Below are 21,094 nucleotides of genomic sequence, written 5' to 3' on the forward strand. Positions count from 1 at the left end.
AAAATAAACAAACAAACCAACACAGAAAAAAGGGGGGGGGGAGTGGGAAAGGAGGGGAAGACCAATGAAAAAAACCCCAACAACACCACCCCAAAAAAACCCCCAAAAAAACCCCCCCCCCCCCCCAAAAAAAAACAAACAAAAAAACCCAAACCAAAACCAAGCCAAAACCCAAGAAAAAAAATACATAACATCAGTATTTTGGAAGCTCTGAATCTTTGTCTCTCTAAGAAGTTTAAGAAAAAGAAACTTCCCTTCCCTTCCCTTCCCTTCCCTTCCCTTCCCTTCCCTTCCCTTCCCTTCCCTTCCCTTCCCTTCCCTTCCCTTCCCTTCCCTTCCCTTCCCTTCCCTTCCCTTCCCTTCCCTTCCCTTCCCTTCCCTTCCCTTCCCTTCCCTTCCCTTCCCTTCCCTTCCCTTCCCTTCCCTTCCCTTCCCTTCCCTTCCCTTCCCTTCCTTCCCTTCCCTTCCCTTCCCTTCCCTTCCCTTCCCTTCCCTTCCCTTCCCTTCCCTTCCCTTCCCTTCCCTTCCCTTCCCTTCCCTTCCCTTCCCTTCCCTTCCCTTCCCTTCCCTTCCCTTCCCTTCCCTCCTAGCTGTCATCGGTCTTCATCTTTCTCTTTTGTAAAATCAAAGCAGGCTGTCATAAAGAAATCTGGAAGACCACTTGTAAAGCTATTAATTCTGGTGCTTTAAACTAGTCCCATTCAAACCAAATAGTAGAGGATATCTATGATGATATGGTAGAAAAAGTGCAGTTTTATCTCTTGAAGTATGATATTAGAAATTATGACTAACCGTTAAATACTCATGTTATTCCTTTTAACCTATTCATTACAACGAACTTAGTATCTGGATTTGTTAATAGCAATGCAAGGCAAAGTTGCTTTGAGAAGAAGGTGGCAGTAAAATTGGCATTGCTAGTGCTTCTTAGGCTTTGTAAAAAGACATTGCTCTTATCTAATTCTGTTAAAAGGAAGTTTGTTTCTCCAATTTAGTATTTTTTCTTTGGCTTTAAGATACCACTGTTTGTGAGCAAATTCATCAGTCCAGGAAAGTCTTTGCACCTTAAAAATATCTGTGCAGTCAAGGGAGTATGAACAACTGTAACACTTTCAGCGCTGCCTTCAGCAGGACTTGGTATAGGTGTGGCCTGGCAGTAAGACTGAAAGATTTGTGCAAGCTGAAGGTTCTTGATGTTTGATCTTTTCTGCCTCTTCACTTGTAAAAATCTGTCTAAGAAGTGAACTGGTTTTGGAAGATGGAATGCTGCCAGCAGAAGATACCTATCTTTTAGGCACTTCTTCATTCGTTTTCCTTTCCACAGCCCTTCCCTCTGTTGGTATGGAAAAGTGTGAATGACTAAAGAATGTATAGAAATTTGGCCACTGATTTCAGTGCAAAATTCACAGTGCAACATAATCTAAGCAGAAAACTTTTCCCACCACCTGTATCAATACAATCTGTAGCAATTAATTGTCATAAATGTCTTATGATAATGCCAGATTTTAAAGGAACTGGGAGTGTCAGAGATGGGCTTTGGTGTGTCAGAGGGTGAAGCAGAAGCAGGCAATGCTATGTAGGTTTTGAGAAAAATGGTTTTGAGTGCAATGAAAAGGAGGTTAACTTTCAGGCTGGCCCATTGCTGAATACATCAAGACAATGTGGGTGATGGAATTCAGAAAAGAAATAGAACTGAACTTTGTGGAAGATAAGAAATTCCAGCCTTCCTGACAGGGTTGGCCGAGGCCCACCTGGTGAGATTGCTGCAGGTCATGGCACTGGAGGGAGCACAGTGCATCCCCTTCTTTCAGCCTTTATGCAGAGCTCAGTCAGACAGGAAAAACTTGATTCAGCAGCAGGGCTTTCCATCCAGTAGGATAGGGCAAGAGACTATCTGGTTTTCCAGTAAAAACCTGGACAGTATTGGTCCCACTTGTTATGATTTCTGCTTCTGGTTGTTTTGTAACTGAATAGAAATGAAGAATACAGAGCTCAAGAGCTTATTTCACAACTAAAATAGAACAACACAGGTATGTTACAGACATGGCTATATTGATGGGGAGAAGCCTGAATAAAACACATACTGTCTGGACAAACGATAAGGGAGAGACTCCATTTTCCACCCAGAGTATCAGAGCAGTGTCCTGTGCTTGCTGATGCTGAAACACCAGAATCAGGGAAAAGCAATGTCAAGGCTGAAAGTCTGCTGTGTGGTTTTCCAGGCATTTCACTGCAGATTTATGGTCAGTAAACTTGGCTTCTGAATTGCAGGGATGTATTCAATTTTTTTCCTGGCTTCAGTATATTGCTGATCTTTTGTGCACTATTTTTTCTTCAGAAAAGTTTCCAGTTCCAAGTGAATGGATTGTGGATTTAAGTTCTTCTGTTTTCTTCCCTGCTGAAAACAATATGTCTTTGGTCTGCAAAGAGCAAGTCTAGCTTTCATCATATGTGTTACTTGGTATTTTCTGGAACCAGTTATCGGTGTGGTAATATTGTCACAGCCTCATACAGTATAATCAAAAATACTCATAGTATCAATGAGTGGCTTTTGTCTTTCTGAATTAGGTGAAGCATACATTGTCATGTCAGGGAACAGCTATCTGATATCTCATAAGGAGACTAGACATTTGTACAGTTTGAGAATATCCCACTTCACACAGCTTATGTGGTAAATTCATTCTTTGTTTAAAAATACAGAAGTAGAACTGGATTAATATATTCCATGGAAAATCTTCAGAACCTTGGGAACTACACCTTGAAACTGCAAGTAGTATTGGATGAAAGTAGTGCAGACACTTATGCAGGAAGGTTTACCATCTAAAATATCTTAAATTTGTAGGTAAAAACTCCAATCATGGCAATTTTCTTCTACTTTTAGTGTTTGTATTTGATTCATTGTATCTCAAAATTATTCATGTTTTAGTTGAGAGATAATTTTCAGCACTGAAATATAGCATTTGCATGTCAAATATGAAGCCTTTTCATGAAATAATATTTTGTTTTGTCTAATAGGCTTTGATCTCACCTGTAATGTGTTGGCTCTGATATGCAGTCAGTTTTGCAAAAAAAATAAAGTGTTGATGGAATCAAAAGCTTTTCCCTGATACGAACTTCTCAAAATGTACTTAGCAAAAATAAACTTTTACTTACTTAGAATTATCCTTTTCCCTCATGCCATTGGCATAAATATTTTTTCATAAAACTAGTATTTATTAGGCCAACTTTCATGCATAAACCACAGAAACTCATTCCAAAACAGGTTATGCATTTAAAAGGCGAATGTTGAGGTTGAAGTATTGTTTTCTTAATTTAAAGAAGAATCCCATGCAAAAGCAAATTCTCATTGATTTATAACACGCTTTATAATAATGTGTATTTTTGTATTAACCATCTTAAAATTCTTACAGGAATACTAGAATAGAAATAATACTGTTAAACATGTCTGATGTTATTCTACCTTGCCATGCACTCTGGTGTGCATACATATGTGGCCTAAAATAGCACATGAATGATCATACCTTCCCAAGAAAATAAAATTAATAGGTTCTGGTTTTAATGACACTGTTGAAGATCACTGCCGGATCCCATTCATTGTTTGAATATGTGGTGGAAAAAGCAACCTGTCCATTTTTATGGACACAAAGACATGCTCCTCTATCAGCAAGGGGATACTTAAAGGTTGAGTAGCAGTCCTGTTGCAAATGACCTGGGTGTTACATAGGACAAACAGGAGTCAAATTTGGACCAAGACTGTGTTCTGGTGCACAATAAAGCCAATTGCATAGTGGTCTACACTGGGAGGAGCATTGCCAGCAAATTGTGGGAAGTTATTTTGCTCATCTAATAATAAGGTGCAATAACCACAAGACTGTGGCCTGGGATGTTCCGGATGGACACTAGAGAAAACTTCTTTATTACACTGATAGTGCAGCACTAGAGAGTGAGTCCAGGGAGATGGAGAAATCTCTTTCCAGTTTTCAAACAGACAAAGCCCTGGTTGACCCTGTAGTGCTGTGTGGAAAGTTGGGTTAGAAACCCCCAGAGACTCCTTCCAGTTGATGTGCCTATGATTCTGTGATAAGTCTTGTGAAAAAGAAAATTCTGCCTGCCTGTAATGAAAGCTGGCAAAGTTCAGCTGTGCTTAGTACAGCCCATGAGTATTTTTCATGTGATTTAGGAATTATTCCAAACACAATGACATCATTCACATGGCTCTGGATTGTACAGTGGTTACACAGAATCTCTGCTATCATTCTTTGGCTGCCGATATATGTCTATATGGCACAAATTTATAACAGAAGTATCTATGATACCCCCACAGTCCTCATCCCAGGTTATTTGTGGATGTGTGCTCCATAAGAATAGAAAGCACCTTTGTACTGTGAGTTTTTTTAAAAGTTCTGCAGCAAGTGGCCCATGAGTCACAAGAAGGAAGTGATCAGACACCGCAGGCTTCCCTGTCTCCCTTGGGACTGTAAGAAGATTCATCATATCCTTGGTTTTCATCTTCATCCATCAGTGTCTGTCATCTGTATTAGTTAAGAAAACAGCACCAGAGCCTGACCACTGTCCCATGTTTATCTATACTGTGGCATTATTAGTGGGTTTTGTCCTTATCAGTCAGCCCTCCCCTAAGCAGTCCATGGTCTTGGTTTTGAGGACAGTACAGGCCAGGGATCATTCACTGAGGCCAACCCATTTTTAAGAGGAGAATTCAGGTTTGTAGACTTCAGTGACTAGACATCCTACTTATTATTTGTTGCAACACAAACATGTTGAAGATTTTATCTGTCTGTAAGGAGTCGAATAAGAGACTGAGGTTTCTCAGGTGTCTCACTAGACATAAAGAAGATTCAGTCAGTGGCAAACATCGAAGTGTTGCTAGTAGATTCAAGTACCATAAAAACTGCTCTTCTAGTGTCTAAAATTATTTAAGAGCTTGCAGCTGTTCTTCTGATGAAAAGAAACTGTAATGATTTACACATTTGTATCTACAGTGGATTTCATTGCTAGTACCATTTGATGTTTCCCAGATGTTTTAGTACAGATTCTCTATTCACTGTTTTCATGCCACCCTTGATTTCTTGACCTCTTATATTCTCAGCTGTCTACTCACCAGGTTTATTAACCCTAATCTATTTTACCTCTTTCTTATAGGAAGACCACTTTGTGGTTCAAAATTACCCTTGCTAGGCTTCTCTCTACCTTTTCATTTCTGCTACGCCCTTTCAGTCATGGTCTTGGTATTCATAATACATAATTGATTTTACCCAGTGGCATAATGACATTTTTTGTCTTTTTCAGTATTTATTTCCTAATAATTCATAGCATTTTCCTGAGTTTTTATTAGAAACTCTTTATTCGACAATGATATCTGATGTTTGTGTTGATATTTTTTATATAACCACATATTACATCTATCAAATATCACACTCTAGTACTAATAGTGAAGTTGGGCTCGTAATTAGATTTGTTTGCAAAGTTAGGATTGTGTTTTCATGTGTCATTTTACATTTGTTTACATAAAAGTGATTTCCTCTGGTATTTTTTTACTTAGTCACTCAATCCCCTGAGGCTTTTCTGTGGTTCATTTTCATGCCTCATGATGCTGAATAACTGCATCAGGAGCACACCATGTCTCCTGAGTCACACCTTTTTGTGGTCATTTTGGATATGATGAACACTTTGAATCAGAACACATGTAGTTTGTGGCAGTTGACATTTATTCCTTTTTTTTTTTGAACAACTGTTATAGTACAAGGGGTTTTCCTGCTACCCCTTGTCAGTGTAATTTTTTAGATCTTGTCAAATATCTTTTTGAATCTGTATACACTATGTTAATTTTTTCCCTTGTCTGCAGGTTTCTTGATTACTTCAGAGATAGATCTGTGAGGCAATTGTAGTAGCTTTCCTAAAGTATATTAAATTCTACCTTTATTCTGTATTTCTGGTGTCAATCGTTTGCAGAAAACAGATAATTGCCTCCACTAAGTAAAGATAGAGATACATTGAATAATATGAATGGAAATGGACACCTGAAACCATGCAGAAAAAAAAGATATTTCTGGAATATATAATTAATTTGGTTTGTTTGCACTGCTTTAATGATCTTCTGACAGAATTGCAACAATGTATACATTGCACATCTACCATTCACAATTTCCTCAGTCAAGAAATATTGCTGATGGAAGTTATATTTTACCATCAAAAATTTCCCAAATACTTATGCAGAGGCAACTACCCATTAGAAAAGAGATGATATTACTTTTTCCTACTCCATTGCAATGAAGATGTGCAAGCAGTACTACAGAAAATCTGTTTTGACCAAGCACTAGTTTGTTCTGTGCTGTGAATAAGAAAGTAAAGGACTGGCATGGCTGGAAAAGAATTAGAAAAACAAAATACTGACAGACTCATTGTATTTAAATACTAAACCTTCAGTCTTCATTATGATCAGTTAACTTAAGAAAATTAAATGTCAGGCATTACAGAGCTCAGGCATGGACAACATCTCAGTCCCCAGTGAGTTCCCACAAGCAAGTACTTATTCTACAGAAGAAATAGGGTCACTTGATCTCAGGTCTGGACACTGACCTTCAGAGCCATTGACCTTGAGTGGCTGAATGTCACTAACATGAAGAGAAAGGACTACTTAGAGAGAACTAGAATGTTCACACCCTCCCACATCCTTTCCATATTCAGGGCACTTGAGATGGTCAGCCATGGAAATGAGTTGTTTCCTCTGAAAGGGAAGGATGCTGAAGAATGTATTAAGTTGCTCTGAGTCCTTTCTGCAGGCTTGCACGGATGAATAATTGCTAGATATTATCGGGCTGCTCACATGTGGTGTTCAAGAAAGATGCCTCTTGGATCTTTTTTATTATCAAGTGAAACTCATCAGGTAGCATAAACTCAAGTACTAGAAAAAAGTAAATGAGACACTTCTCTGTTACTTACTCCGTACAACCATGCTGCTGTTTCTGCCCTGTCGGCTCTGTACTTGGACAAAGTTAGCCCAAGGATGAAAAACATCTGCGTGAAACTGAACCCATGCAAGAATCATGATGTGAGGAAAGCCGTTCTAAAGAGTGCAGTCTACTTTGGAGTTAGTTGTTGCACATCTGTAATTGATCAGTTGAATGTATAATTTAGAAGTCCTTTTCCATTCCTTGATTGTGCTAAGTTTGGACATAGCATTACTCATGAGTAATGCTTTCTATAAGCTTTGATTGGCTAGAAGACCCAATCCCATGCTAGCAGACGATGACATGTTACTCGGTTATTCATGCTTCACTTGCTTCCTGGCTGGACTACAAGAGTCTGATGTGTTTGGTCACCAGGCTTTCAGCACTTAGAACAATTCACCTACAATAACAAGCCCTCAGCCATGCTGTTTACTTTGAGTGCATTATCAGACCTGTCCTCAGCTGTCTACAATCTCTCCCCGCAAGAAGATGGCTCTTCTCATCGCAGTGGGTTTTTTCCACAATGGCAAAAAACTGTATAGAGCTTAGTGTTGACAACTGCACTCATCTGTCCATGAAGACCATTCCATTTTGTCCCTATCTCCACCTCAGTAGGGTGTCATAAATGCTGTCAAAAAAGTTGTCTGTCTAGGAAACAGAATGTTTTTGGAGACCACTCTAAGATAGTGAAATGAATATCCTGGGATACAAGGACAGTCACAAACCTGACCTTCTGTTCAAAGTTCAAGGCACATTTATTTGTCTTCTAGCAAAAACACTGAGGCAACATAATTGTTTATAATCAAACCAACTCTACCAAACAGACGAGACTTCACTGCCCAAGCATCTTCCCTTGGGAAGAAGAGGAGAGAACAAACAGCATGCAGCAAGCTGGAAGTCATGCTGCTTAATGTATTTTGGAATGACTTTCCAGTGCCGTGCTAGTTCCATATAAAGAGTTCCATATAAAGAACTCTTGCAGAACTGAACAGAAAGTTGCTCACAGCCTAGTTCCCATGCTGTAAGCTTTTTTTTTGTGCAACCTTGATTCCTGCTTCTTTGGGGAACATGTAAATGGCACTGAAGAAGTAAACACACCTTTTTCTTCTAATGCATTTGTTTTCGCTACTTGAACATTTGCAATACTGTCATAGGATGTAACGTGCAAAGTTGGCATTTTTCTCTTATCGAAGTTTTTGTGACTGAGGCCCAAACCCTGCAAAAACACCCCAGTTCTCTGTGCTCAGCTGCAGACTTGTAACCCCCTGAACTCCAGCTTTTACTTCCTCTACCAGCTGCCAAATTTTTTGTTAAGCTTACATCTTTCCTATCCATGACGAGAGCTCTTAGGCAGACTTAACAAACACATAAACCCACAAACTAAAAAAGTGATTATCATACTGATAGGAAAGTGCAAAACCAAATACTAGTAGAGCAATAAAACTAAATGAAGGTAGTCCCCATGTGTTTGTATTCTGCCTTTATGAGGACTCATCTTCCTTCATCTTCTACCTCTTGAAAATTCAGCAGAAACCTTAAAATACTTAACACTTCAATTGCAAGACATTTTAGTGACAAATAGAGTTATGTGCACTCAAAAGAAATACTTGCAGTGGAACCAACATCTTGGAAACCCTGTGAAAGAGATTCCTGTCAAAGTTTCAGGGAAGACATAAGAGTAAATTAATTTCCATGTCTCATTTTCCATAATATATAATTAAGTATGAACTTTTTTTAGAGGCCATATATAATTTTCACCACTGCAGACAGTGCCATGAAAACACCAATTATAATTGACAACACATTTTCTCTAAAAACATATATATTTAAGTCTAGCCACTGTTAATTAAATCTTATTTTGATTGTGATTCCTTGTTAATTCCAGAGTCACCACTGAATCTTTCTTCACACTTTTTTATACTTTGTATGTTCTTGTCCTTTCCCAGCAGGTCTCATTATGAAGGCTGCAGTTGCCTGATGTGCTTGGAGCTACTATTCCATACTGACCCAATCCACAGTGTTTGCATGCCATCTTGGCTTCCCAGCCTCTTCAGGTGTGGCACTAATTTTGGGATGGAGAAGCTGTGTGTTAGCAAAAGGCAGGTACATCTGAAAAGATGCTTGCTGCCTTTCACAGAGGTGAGATTTTGCTTTTGCAAGGACCGTTTTCTCCAAACATCCACTGCTACAGTTTTCAGAAATCAATAAAATACCGAGAAACTGAAAATATATTTCAGAAGTTATCTGGGATACTGGTTCTTTATTCTGGGGTGAACTGTGCATTGCATTGGGATTGTGTTCAGTTACTTTTATGCATCGAGAATACCCTGTGAGAGGAATTATCATTCTCTGTATTGAAATGTGAATTCAGTGTGTGTGTTATTTGACCATGTGCATAAATTTGTACATATCTGTACACAATGGTACAGAATTTCCAGCTGAATGCCATAATGCAAGGAATTATTTTTGTGATTTACTTGTACCACACTGTCATTTAAGAAAGTACAAGTAATTAGAAAAAAAGAGACATATTTAGAATACTCATTCAAAATAAAAAGCATATGACTAAAGCCAGGAAACTTGAAGGCAATTAATTTTTTTTTGAGGATGTGTTTTGGTTTTTTTTTTAATTTGTTTTACACGTAAATCCATTGAGAAAAGTAGTTTCTGGAGAGGAAAGAAATTAGACTTGCTCCATAGCAGCATATCACTTTAAAAAAAAAAAAAAAATTCCTCATTTAATTATAATCTTGTTTAGATTCAAATATTTTCATGGCCTATTGTTTGAAGGCAGTTATCTAACACTCTCACAGCCCCATATATCATCAAATAGAAGGTTAGAAATTACAAACAACAAATTCCCGACTATTTACTGACAAATAAAGCATAGTGTACAGAGTTTACTGCAGATATTGATGAAAAATAATCTTGTGTGAAAGTACTTCCTTTACTGTTTTACGTGCAATGTGCAAATATATACTAAAATAACTTTTCTTTTACCATTTTATAAGAAAGAGATGATTGCCCAGCCAGATTTATTGTGAAAATCAATGTGTTATGTGCTTTTTAAAAAATAATGAACAGAACTGTATGTGTGAAAGAATAAAGAGCAATTTTCACAGCTTCCTTTTGTTTAAACAGATATTGAGAATAGCATCCTGAAAAATCTTCAGTGTCATACAGAAAATATGACTTAAAGAAAGATTAAACATAAGTAATTTATTAATTCTGCAAGTGAGTAAAGAAGAAGTTTTAGTCACTATTAGCCATGTTTTAAAGCTGTCTAGTTTCAGTCTTTCCTTTTCTGAACAATGATGTTATTTAGGCAGTTGAAAATCCCGAAGTAATTCAAAAGAAATATTGTTTTCCTTGGTGGCAAATACAGACTTCCTCTTAGCCCAAGAAACTGTTGAAGTCACCTACTTCTTCCTCATCCCTAGTAAACCAATCTAAAATGAATGTGGTTAAGTCATGGTCCACGGTATTTCTTTATGTCTCTGGGGTTTTTTTATTAATTTTATATTTGCAAAGTTGCTCAAGAGGCAACAAAAGTAGAAGAATCCATATGGCCAAGAACATGGAGTAAATGCAATAGTAGAAATTGCTAAATTGCTAGCATTTAATATCTTCAGAGCCATTTTCTTTCATCGTTTCTCTTTCATCACGTGAACCTTCAACAAACTGAGTAATTTCATTCAATGAAAGATTGTGAGGTAAATGAATGATGTGAGCATCAGTTTTGGAAGTGCCAAACTGAGGAGACATTTCTAGTTGTGCCTGAAAATATTGTATGTTGCCCCCCACTAGTGATATCTGAAAACCCCTCATAATATCTACACCCCTGCCCCCCATTAAATTCACAACATCTATGTTTATATATAGTTATTGCAACATGTTGTTTAGCTATTACTGTGATCCCATCTTGCACTTATATCTCTGACACTGTTCTTCACGATCTGGCTGACCTTCTCAGGCTGCAGATGAAGAAGAACCCTTACTTCAATTGTCCTTTGTAGTTGAGAGAACAGTTGGTAAGAGAGGCTTCAGAAACTGGGAATTGTTGATCCCTCCTGCAGAGGGCATTTTGCCAGAGCATTCTGCTTTAGACTAATGGAAATTCTTGGACTAAATATATGCATGCATAGGACTGGAAAAATATATCCGAAGCATGTGTCTCTGTAGGAATCCAATTCGTCTAAAGCATAAAATCTGAAAACACTTTTTCTTTGTGACTCAGGTTGAAAATAACCATGAACATGACAGTCTATTTTATTGCACAGTTTTACCAAGTTTGTATTTGCTAATCGATATTTGGCAAAGAGAAGAAAGAGACCATAAAGAGGAAAGACACATCCTTAAGTGCTTAAGGAAGGATGTGCATGAGTTTTTCCACTTGAACTTTAAGCCTGATCTTTCTGATGGCATACTCTACATCTAAAGTAGAAAATGAAAATGTGCACCTGATAAAATAAGAAAGAGGGATTTTAAAAAAGTGTAAAGTTTCACTTTCGGCTTTCCTTATTTTAAAGCAAATTATTTCAGTATCGATTCTCCAGTCTCACAGTTACCTCTCAATAAAATCTGTAAGAACAGCTGCAGACATTGTGAGATTTTAACAATGAATAAATAACACTTCTTCCAGAGCCTGGTGAAATTTATAGGACTTTTTCCCACAGTAACTGACTTGTTCAAATGTACTAACTCATGCTATGTATAAATATTCAGGGTTCTGTGCCTGTAAATGCGTACCTAATCGGGGCCAGCTGAAGGCAACTGCAGTTTCCTGCAGCAGTATGGACACTTTTCTGGGAAGGCAGACCTAATTCACACACTCACATGCACAAAGAGGGCTCAAAATCTCAGTGGTACTTCAGACTGCTTACCTGCCTTCAGTCTCTTTTTCTTGGTCTTTTCACTGGCTGCAAGGGGAATACATGCCAGCAATTCTGGTTACAGTTCTAGCAAATTCATTAAATACAATGTGTTAAAAGCTGAAGCTCATGGCTGATGAGCTGTGCTGCAGAACAAACCTTATCAACATTTCTTGGAATATCATCTGTCTAGGTAACTAAAAAGGATGCCAGCATTTCTGGGAAAGTAACTTTTTTTCTTTCTTGTGCCATGTTACGCTTCAGGAGCTATAACATACTGTGAAATACTTGTGCTTTCCAATGGAAACTGAAGTAAAAGCATGAACAATTACAATGTCATTTGATGGGGTGTTCAAACTGAATCTAAACTTGATGGGGAGAAAGCACTTATTCTTCAAAACTGAAGCATATAGGGAGCATACAAAGATTTTATCACGTATGTGTGTAGCCATGCAGTGTGTATCTGTGCCTCAGAGACTTGCAGATTATCTGTAGGGTCACTCTGGTTTGGATATGCCAGTAAAACATATCCACATGATGTGCAGGCTTTGCAGAGCCAGCAAGTGAGAGAGCCTGTGGGTTTTACACAGTTTCTTACACAGTTTTTCTGCACTAGAACAAACTTTTTTTCATGTTTGTGAAGATACTTGCTGAGTACCTGTTCTCCATGGGGAGCTTCATCTACTTCATGAAAAGGAGGAACTAAGCCTTCCTGGGTGCCAGACCTGGATGACAGGGACATCACTCTTTTTTGACACTACTCTTCATCCTGGATGTCCTCATGTTTACAGCAAGTGAAAAACCTCCATTAAGGACATCTCAGCCATGTAATGCCAAAGAAAATCTTCATTGGAGTGTGAATGAGGGCAACTGTCTCCTGCAGTAACCTGCAAATACATGAGTTTTCATTGTAAATTAGACCAGTGATTTATTTGCCTCTTTATCATGGCCTGGAGGACACAATTTCTACTACATGCTCATAACTGCATCTTCACTACTCTTAGCATAGCCAGTGTCCAGGGAGCTGTGGCTCTCCATCCCCAATTCTTTGGAAATCTTCAGTGTTCATCCTTCTCTTTCTCCATAAACATTGGGCAACATCATTGGCTTCTGTTATTTCATGTTACCAAGGGTTTCCAAATTTCATGCTGTCTCATGTCTAGTCTTTTGGATCCAGCAGTCTTCTGCACATCTCTTTTAAAACAGCTTGCTGTACTTCCATAAAAATTTGCTGCAAGAATTTCACTCTTGTGCCCTGTCTTTTCTGGTTGCCAGGCTTTCAATTATTAAGGTATTATAAGTGCTCTTGTCAAAAACCATAAAGTAGTGCCTCTGGCATATGAATGACTACAAGATGTTTTAGAAGGTGTATATGGATTTTCCCATACACAGAAAAATTTTCTAGAGAAAAAGAAAAAAAATTACTTTCAGTTCAAAACCATGACAATTTGTCTTAACTTCGAAATGTTCATGGCAAAATATTGCTTTCAATATACAGATACTGTTATTCAGTAGAGGGCATTCCTGTGTGCACAAAGCTTATATGGCACAGTACAGTCAGGCAAGATCATCTGGATTTAGGATGTTCTGCTTTTATAACAGTGGTATGTGGGTCAGTTTCCTTCATGTTTCTTTCTCGATGTACAATTCTATTGTATCACTGACAGGTGAACTTCTCATTCTGAGAGCTTGTGAAGGCCGGGCTAGAAGAAAGGAGTGAAAAGAAGGACTGACCCCACAGAATGCTCTCGCCGTAAAAAAACCACACCCCCAGTGTGAGAGTGAAATATAAATCGCCATCATCTGGAAAAAGGTAAAAGATTAAGCCCAAGCGCTCTTCTGCCTTTCAAGTTATGCCGACAGGATTCGAGGAGTAAGTGAAGAGTCTGTGAAATTGCCTCTTTGAGATGCAGGACGGAGCAGCCGATGCTCCGCCCTCGCCGGCGGGTTCCCATCGGGTGGCGACTTCGGTCCCCCCCCGGCAGCGCAGCCTTTGTCCCGCCTGCCGCCCTCTGCTCTCCCGGGACCAGCCCTCTTCTTCCTCCAGGGAATCAGTGTTGCCGCCGGGGGCTGTGCTCTTATGGTTCGGCAAGCTTCTAAGGTTTTTCCTCTTCTTTCCAAACAGTTGATGCGTATTAAGAATGATATGTTAGAGGAAAAAAAAAAAAAAGATGAAGTGCTTATGTGGTGTTTCATCAGTAGGTGAAGTTCCTGGTGCAGATAATGCCAGTTTAACAGAATTAAATAGCCATGAGTATACCACGAAGGCGTGGGTCCATAGTACAAAGTGACCCCCGGTGCTGAAGGCCGGGAGGGCTGGCGCGGCAGCCCGGGCACGGAGGCGCACAGGGCAGGTCACCCCCAGCCCAGGCGGCGAGGGGGAGATGCCGGGGCTGCCGGGAGCCCCGCAGTGCCCGGTGCCACCTGCGGGCCGCTGCAAGCCCGCCGGGCGCGGGCCACGGGCGGGCACCCGCTCTGGGGCGTCCCGGCCCCGCTAGGAACGGGAGGACGGGGCAGGTTTAGGACAGGTTTAATTTTGTGTAGAACTGTCGTCTCTCCTGCCCTCTGTAATTTCGGGAGCAGCTGATGAGCTGAAGGAAAATACAGCGAGAACTGTACTGTATGGTTGAGAAACCAGGGACAAGAGGAAACGGCCGCAAGTTGTGCCAGTGGAGGTTTAGACCGTAGATTAGGAAAAAATTCTTCTCTGAAGTAGTCAAACTTCCCAGAGAAGTGGTGGAATCACCATCTCCCTGGAGGTATTTAAAAGACATGTACATGTGGCACTTGGGGACATTGTTTAGTGGTGGACTTGGCAGTGCTGGGTTAACAGTTGGACTCAATGATCTTATAGGTCTTTTCCAACATGAAGTCATCTCTGTGTGTGTGATGGGAGTTACTGCCAGTGCCATTGCGCCAGGATGTGCTCTGAAGATTCATGTACCTGTTGGTACCTAAAACTGAGTTATGTCTGTGTCCCAGTGCCAGGCTCACAGGGACCATGACGCCTTTCCCCCTTGCCTATGTACCTCTCTTTCAGAGTTGTAATGGGTCATTTGGTTTCTCTTTTCTCCTATAATCTGGCCATAGTGCAGTTCACCATCCCCACAGAGTCACGCCTTCTGTGAATTAACCTGAAAATGTTGACCAGTTTTCATTTGGGGAAAAAAACAAAACTGAGGTTTGCCTTAGTTTAGTTGGAGCTAACTAGTACATCTGCACTGGGGATGCCTGGGACACTAAGGTACCAAATGAAGAAAAGAGCAAAATGAATGATTAAAATGTCCTTAATATGCTTAATATCATCAGATGACATCTTGTGTTACTTTGTCCTCTATTCCAGATCAGTAACAAATGCATGAAATGAGCACAGCCCACAGCACAGGTTTCTCTGGGGTTTCCCAAACAGCCCACCTCCACTCTGGAAATCAACTCTTCACTCTTCCTAGTTGTCCCTCCCTTTTAAGCCTACCTTGTTTACCTATACAAGAGCCTTAATTTTCTGTTATATAGCATCTTAGTTTTCAGATGTGAAACCCAGCATTTCTAATTAACATAAAATCTTATGAGATGCCCTGGAAATTTGTGTGATAATTAAGAGATTAAAAAAATCAGAATTTGAACTCAAACTTTATGTCTACATCAGTGCGTTTCACAACAAAGTTTCCTTTCTGAAGCTGTGATTAAAAAAGGCAAACCTTTTAGCCAAGACCACATTCACTAAAGCTGCTTTAGAAATGGGAAGTACTCATTCCTAACCTCAGTAGCATTTTGGAAGATAATATCCTCTAGAGCATAAAAACCTTTCACTCCACATTGATCTCCATGGGGAATGAGTGATGTGAAGTAGATTTTACCAGAAGAAGGTTTTTACCTAAAACACTTATTTTAACACCTATTGCTAATTCAATAGTTGTAGGGAAGATATCTGTTGTTTCAATTGCCTGCTGCACTTGGCTCAAAATCCATTGTTAACAGCTTGCCCAATCAGTACAAATTTAGTAGTTAAAAATAATTGCTAATCTATGCAGTGAAGAAAGAAAGAATAATTCAACATATCAACAGCAATGTGATGTTTTGGCATTATGTATAGTTGTAGTATATACATAATTTTTAATATCAGTTTAAACTTGGATATAAATTTGCTATATCCTTCCCATTGGTTTTATGATGCATATTATATGTCCAAATATCTGAGCTGACATCACTAAGAACACATTTACCCCATTTTTAAACAATTAAATGGACATCTCAGGATAGGAAATCCATCCAAACTTCCTCATCTACTGGTGGAAATAAATTGCTGCTCTCAGAAAGCAATCAGGCAATGAAATGAGTAGTTTGGATCTGCCACCTCACCTCCAGACAAGTAAAATTAAATGCGATGGATCACTTACTTGCTGCTGCACGATCATTCAGGTGAGCGAATACATTTTAGCTTAAATGAGGAAGTGCTGCACAGTTCAATCATCAGTTTAAAGTGTGCTGCAATTCTATGTGATGTACTTTGAATTTAAACAAGCACCATCAGGTGTATTCCTTCTGCTGTTTAGGCTCTGGAGGGCCCTTACATGATAGTTGGTGATGAAAAGGAAGATGTTCATATATGCAAGCAAAGCAAACAACATCATGTTATTAAGAAGTGAAAATTAGGAAAGATTAAAATATATTTAATTAGCATTGTTTATTCCATGGGGTTTTTTGTGAGGAGAAATAGGACATCTAGAAAAATGCTGTAAGTGCACTTAAAATTTATTAATTAGATCTGTTTCACAATGATTGGTAAAAGAAGAAAAAAAAGAAGACCAACTCCCTCTGTATTTTGCCCACTTTTGGTTCAGTCAGAGAATTTTAATGACAAGGAAGATAGCTTTGCTGTCTTTCTCGGTATTGTGAAGCACTATTTTTCCAAGGAATTGTCCTTGCTTCCAAGCACTAGCCTGTCCTGTTTGTGCTAAGAATGGTGGCAGCCAACTTTGAACGCACTTTTGCTTCGTCTGAGTCACCTACTCTTTCTTTGGTTCCTTTTTATTCAGGATGGGAAAAGTAAACGGTGGACCAGCAATAAGCTAGGCATTTATCAGACTTATAGGAAGAGTTTTGGCTTAAATGGATTTGTGTATTACTAGTGAAATAGCCATTTTTCAACAGAATAGTTCTGCCAAGCATTGCATTGTTTGGAGATACATTGTTATCCAATACCTTTCTGATATATGTTTATCAAAACGACTGCAAACTTCTGTGGTTTTTTCCCTCACATTTCTGTGGAATCAGGAGGTTGATGGTATCACAGATGTAATTTATTCTGCCAATATCTACTCAGGATAAATCCCCTTTCTCCCAAATTGTTGGCTCTTTCTACCAAAGCTGTGACTCATGTCAGTAATTCCTTGCTGTACTTTGCTTAGAAGCATATTCCAGGGAACCAAACAAAAATGCTCTCCCACACCTGAGAGTTTGCACTGATTTGGCAAAGGTGCTAAAAATATTTTTCCACTCAGCTTTCTATTTTGTTGCTTTTCATTGCTCTTGTTGTGAGTTACAGTTTTAGGCCAAGCGGTTAGTTCTCTCTGACTGTGACAGGCTGAAATAAATATATCTGGAGACAAGTATTCCTTATAAGAAAGAGTCTTTGAAGTCTTTGTCTCTCGTAAATGGGCATCATTTACAAGCCATGAGAGTTTGAAAATGGATTTTTTCATTTTTGCTGTCAGTGGAATATTGTTTGGCTGTTAGATTTTAGCAACATTTAGGTGCCAGACAGCAAAGCTGATGAGAAGTGTGGTAGAAGAGTCAAGTGAAGGCAGAGTGTGCTGGGTCTTTATGCTGTAGCTCTGGTGAACACCACAAGCAGAGCTTTACCCTTGCTGTGCCACCCAGGCAGAAGGCAGCAGCAAGGCTGAGAGTCTGTGAGAATCCAACACTGTCCTGGTTCCTAGACCAGGAAACCACAATAACCCTGAAACCACAATATACCAAGCACTGCTGCTGCTCATACACATTTGATTAAACATAAAGGACAAAACCAGAAGTTTCCTGCTCCTTTTTCTTTCTTGGTACCCTTTGGAAGCTCCAAGTCTCAGCCAGACAAAGGGAAAAGCTTCAATTTTTACAGCTAGTTCAGATCTTTGACCAAAGCAGCTAATATGTTTTATGGGCAAGCTTAAAGTGAAGTAGGTTCCAAGCTATTTATTACAGACACGGCTTAAGTGTTTTTTACAACTTCCTGGTTGAATTAGAAAAAGATTACAGACCTGTTTGTTTAATCCCCTTTCCCAAATGTCACAATTTAATAAACATGATTTTGGAAGATTTAGTCCTTTAATGAATAACAACACATAAGCAAGAAATCCTGTCCTTGCTTTGTGGCCTTCCTCCTTACCCCTCCAGCCCTGTTGGTAGGCAAGCATTCCTTACACATAATTTTCTCCAGATAACCTAAGTTCCTCTTTTTGCTTTCTCTGTCAGTGACCTAGAGCACTAGGGTAGTTCCAGCTGTGTCTCAGTTTAAGGCAAACTGCCTTTCAATCAATCTGAAGTTCTGATTATATTTTTTGGGGAAAATAAGGATGATAAAAAAGCTTCAAGGAAGATTCCCAGTGACCAAACTGTCTCTGAGACAATTTTAAAGTTGCCTATGAAAATACTAAGGATATTTTTCTAATAAGAAAGCAAAGAAACCAGAAGCAAAAAGCTGGAAACATAAAAATACTAGGAGAAAAAAAAGGCTCATGCACTTAAGAATTAAACATGTACAACATCTCTCTTGCATGCAGTACCAGCTAATGTTAAATGCTTCTTTTTTTGTATTTCCCCAGAAAGGGGACATTTCCTATTAATAGTACAAGAGCAGCACAATACTGCAAGTGTAGTATCATCAAAATCTTCTAATAGCAGCCTGCTGCACTTCCCTTTTAGATATTTTATCAGGTTATGTTAAGAAGTATCTGAATGCATCTGTGTTGCAATAGTATTGAAGGAGCTATTTTAAAGGTATTTTGCATGTGGAATACAAATCACTAAAACTAGTTGTTATCATTAACGTCACTAGATATGATGCCATCTCCAAGATGGAAACACCTCTCATTTCCAGAGCATACGTGATGAGAATTTATCCCAACAATGCATCCGTTGCCATTATGTGTGGTTGAAGTAATTTAGGTTTTCCATTGTGGCATGTGTAGCATAATTCTCAAATTATGGGGGTTGTTCCTTATGTAGGAATTCTGTCTGCTCCCTCTTGTTCCTTTCATAAAGATGTGGTATTTATTTTCCTGATTCTTACTTTAGTTATTGCAGTGGCTTCTAACTTCCGTGTAAAAGTATGTTCCTTCTTTGGAAAGAAGATTGTAAAAATGCAAATGGGAGGAAATAATTGATTAGAAAGTCATTGTAAAATCTTTGCAAAACAGGGAATCAGCTGCCATGAAATTATATATTAAAGAATTATGTATATTAAATAAACACCACCAGTTTACCAGGTGATAAACAGATGCGTGTAAGGCAAGCAGAGTCTTATGTAACATGGCTTAAATATTGAAGAGGAAGAATTTCCGTCTAATTTCCATTCCTGCATGGTCCCACAGCGGGGTCTCTCATCTCCTACTTTGGCAGGCATGGTTAGAATCATGAGTCTTCTTTTACGTGGGGACTCTCAGATTTGCCAGTTTAGTAGTCAAGGCACTGAAATTCCTTCAGCTTCCAGGGAAATACAAGCTATAGATAATGAGGGCTTTAGATAATGAGGTAGACATCAGGTCTAGCCTGATTTCCTATGTTTAATTTATGTGCTGTCAGACTCTAAGTAGCTTTCAAAGATCTTCGCAGGATTATCACACTCTCTGGCTTCTTTTCCTGTTCTGTAGGAAATAATTCCTTATTTCCTGTTACCTCCTAGCATATCATCCCAGGCAGACAGACAACACGATTGACTCTTGAGCCAGCTCTACCCAGCCGATTCTGTTGCAGAAAAGAAAGTATCTTTAGGTGTGTAAATGCAGTCAAAATGCATATTGGAACTATTGATGTTCCATGTGTTAACTACATTTCTGAGAAAGAAGCAATGGAGGAAGCAACCGAGCAGCTGCTAGAGTGCCCCTTCCACCAACACAGTGCACTTGATCGATGAACACCTGGGACGCGTGGAGTTTATGAAAGCATTGAGCAATGCCTCGTGACGCTTTAAATCACTGCTACCTCAGGCACTGCTGCCAGCTCAGATTAGTTAATGAAGTGGAAGGCCACCTGACCATTTATTTGGCTTCAGCAACAGTTCTGAGCAATGGTAGAAGGCAATTAGAGCTATATTAGTTATTTTTTAAATTAAACAGTTGGGGTTTTTTTAGCAGTCTGTAACATCCTAAGGAATCTAAAGTATTGAACAGAGACATTGTATTGACTGCAGAAAGAAACTAGAAAAATCCATAATAGTAATCAATGTAGAATTTTGATCCGTTAATAACTGGGCTCTTTGCATTGATTCAGGCCTTTCTTGCTCATTAAATTATATGAAATATTAAAAATAATCAGGGAATATAGAAAATAACATTTCTCTAGGTGTAAAAGTAAAGAGGTGAAAATTATTTTTCTAGTTACCATGAAAAATTGTAAAAGCATGAAGTCTCCTTTTCCCAGGACCAGTAATTACGAAAAACACGGACAGTATGTTTAGAGACAGTTTATGCAGCTTTCACTATTTTTTGTGTTTCTCTCAGGGTACAAGTAAGGTCAAAGTCAAAGGTAGTGACAGAGAAACGGGGAATTGCCTGATTTGGCACTTCCAGTGCCAAATCTATCCCTCCACAATTGTCCCATTACCTGTGGGAACTGTGAACTAAACATCTTTCCAGACAGAGGCTGAGAAAATACAAGTTACTCATGAAAAAGCCTTCAACAATTGCAGGATTTGGAAATACATTTTTCATTTTAGTATATAAACCTAGCCTCAAATTAGCTTTGAGTATTCTTAGAGTGTGTTCTATAAAAGCCATCCTTCAATAGAGGGATCAGGCTTCTAGAAAGAGTGAGGTTTTTCTGGGAATGTTTTAAAATTTAGTGGGGCAATGCCAATTCAGGTGATAGAGCAGAACAGGCTATCAGAATTTCTGGGAAATCCAGTTGTTTCTATGATTTGCTGAAAGTTGCATCTCAGTGTCTCGAGGCTTTTGTTACATTCTTAAGTATATAAATGAAGAACTTGAGCATATATGAGAAACTGTACTAATGACTTATAGGGAACACATAATGAATTTGGGTGGA

General features: G+C 38.9%; 1 long non-coding RNA gene across 1 annotated transcript; it reads left to right on the plus strand.

Annotated features, from left to right (window-relative positions):
• Positions 1 to 3,662: 3,662 nt before the first annotated feature.
• LOC116451935 lies at positions 3,663 to 16,624 on the plus strand. The gene is made up of 3 exons (XR_004243367.1): positions 3,663 to 9,104; positions 13,504 to 13,649; positions 15,180 to 16,624. It is a non-coding gene; the product is annotated as an uncharacterized LOC116451935 (long non-coding RNA).
• Positions 16,625 to 21,094: the final 4,470 nt, after the last annotated feature.

The sequence above is a fragment of the Corvus moneduloides genome, chromosome 1 (genome assembly GCF_009650955.1).
Source record: "Corvus moneduloides isolate bCorMon1 chromosome 1, bCorMon1.pri, whole genome shotgun sequence".
Classification (NCBI taxonomy): Eukaryota; Metazoa; Chordata; class Aves; order Passeriformes; family Corvidae; genus Corvus; species Corvus moneduloides.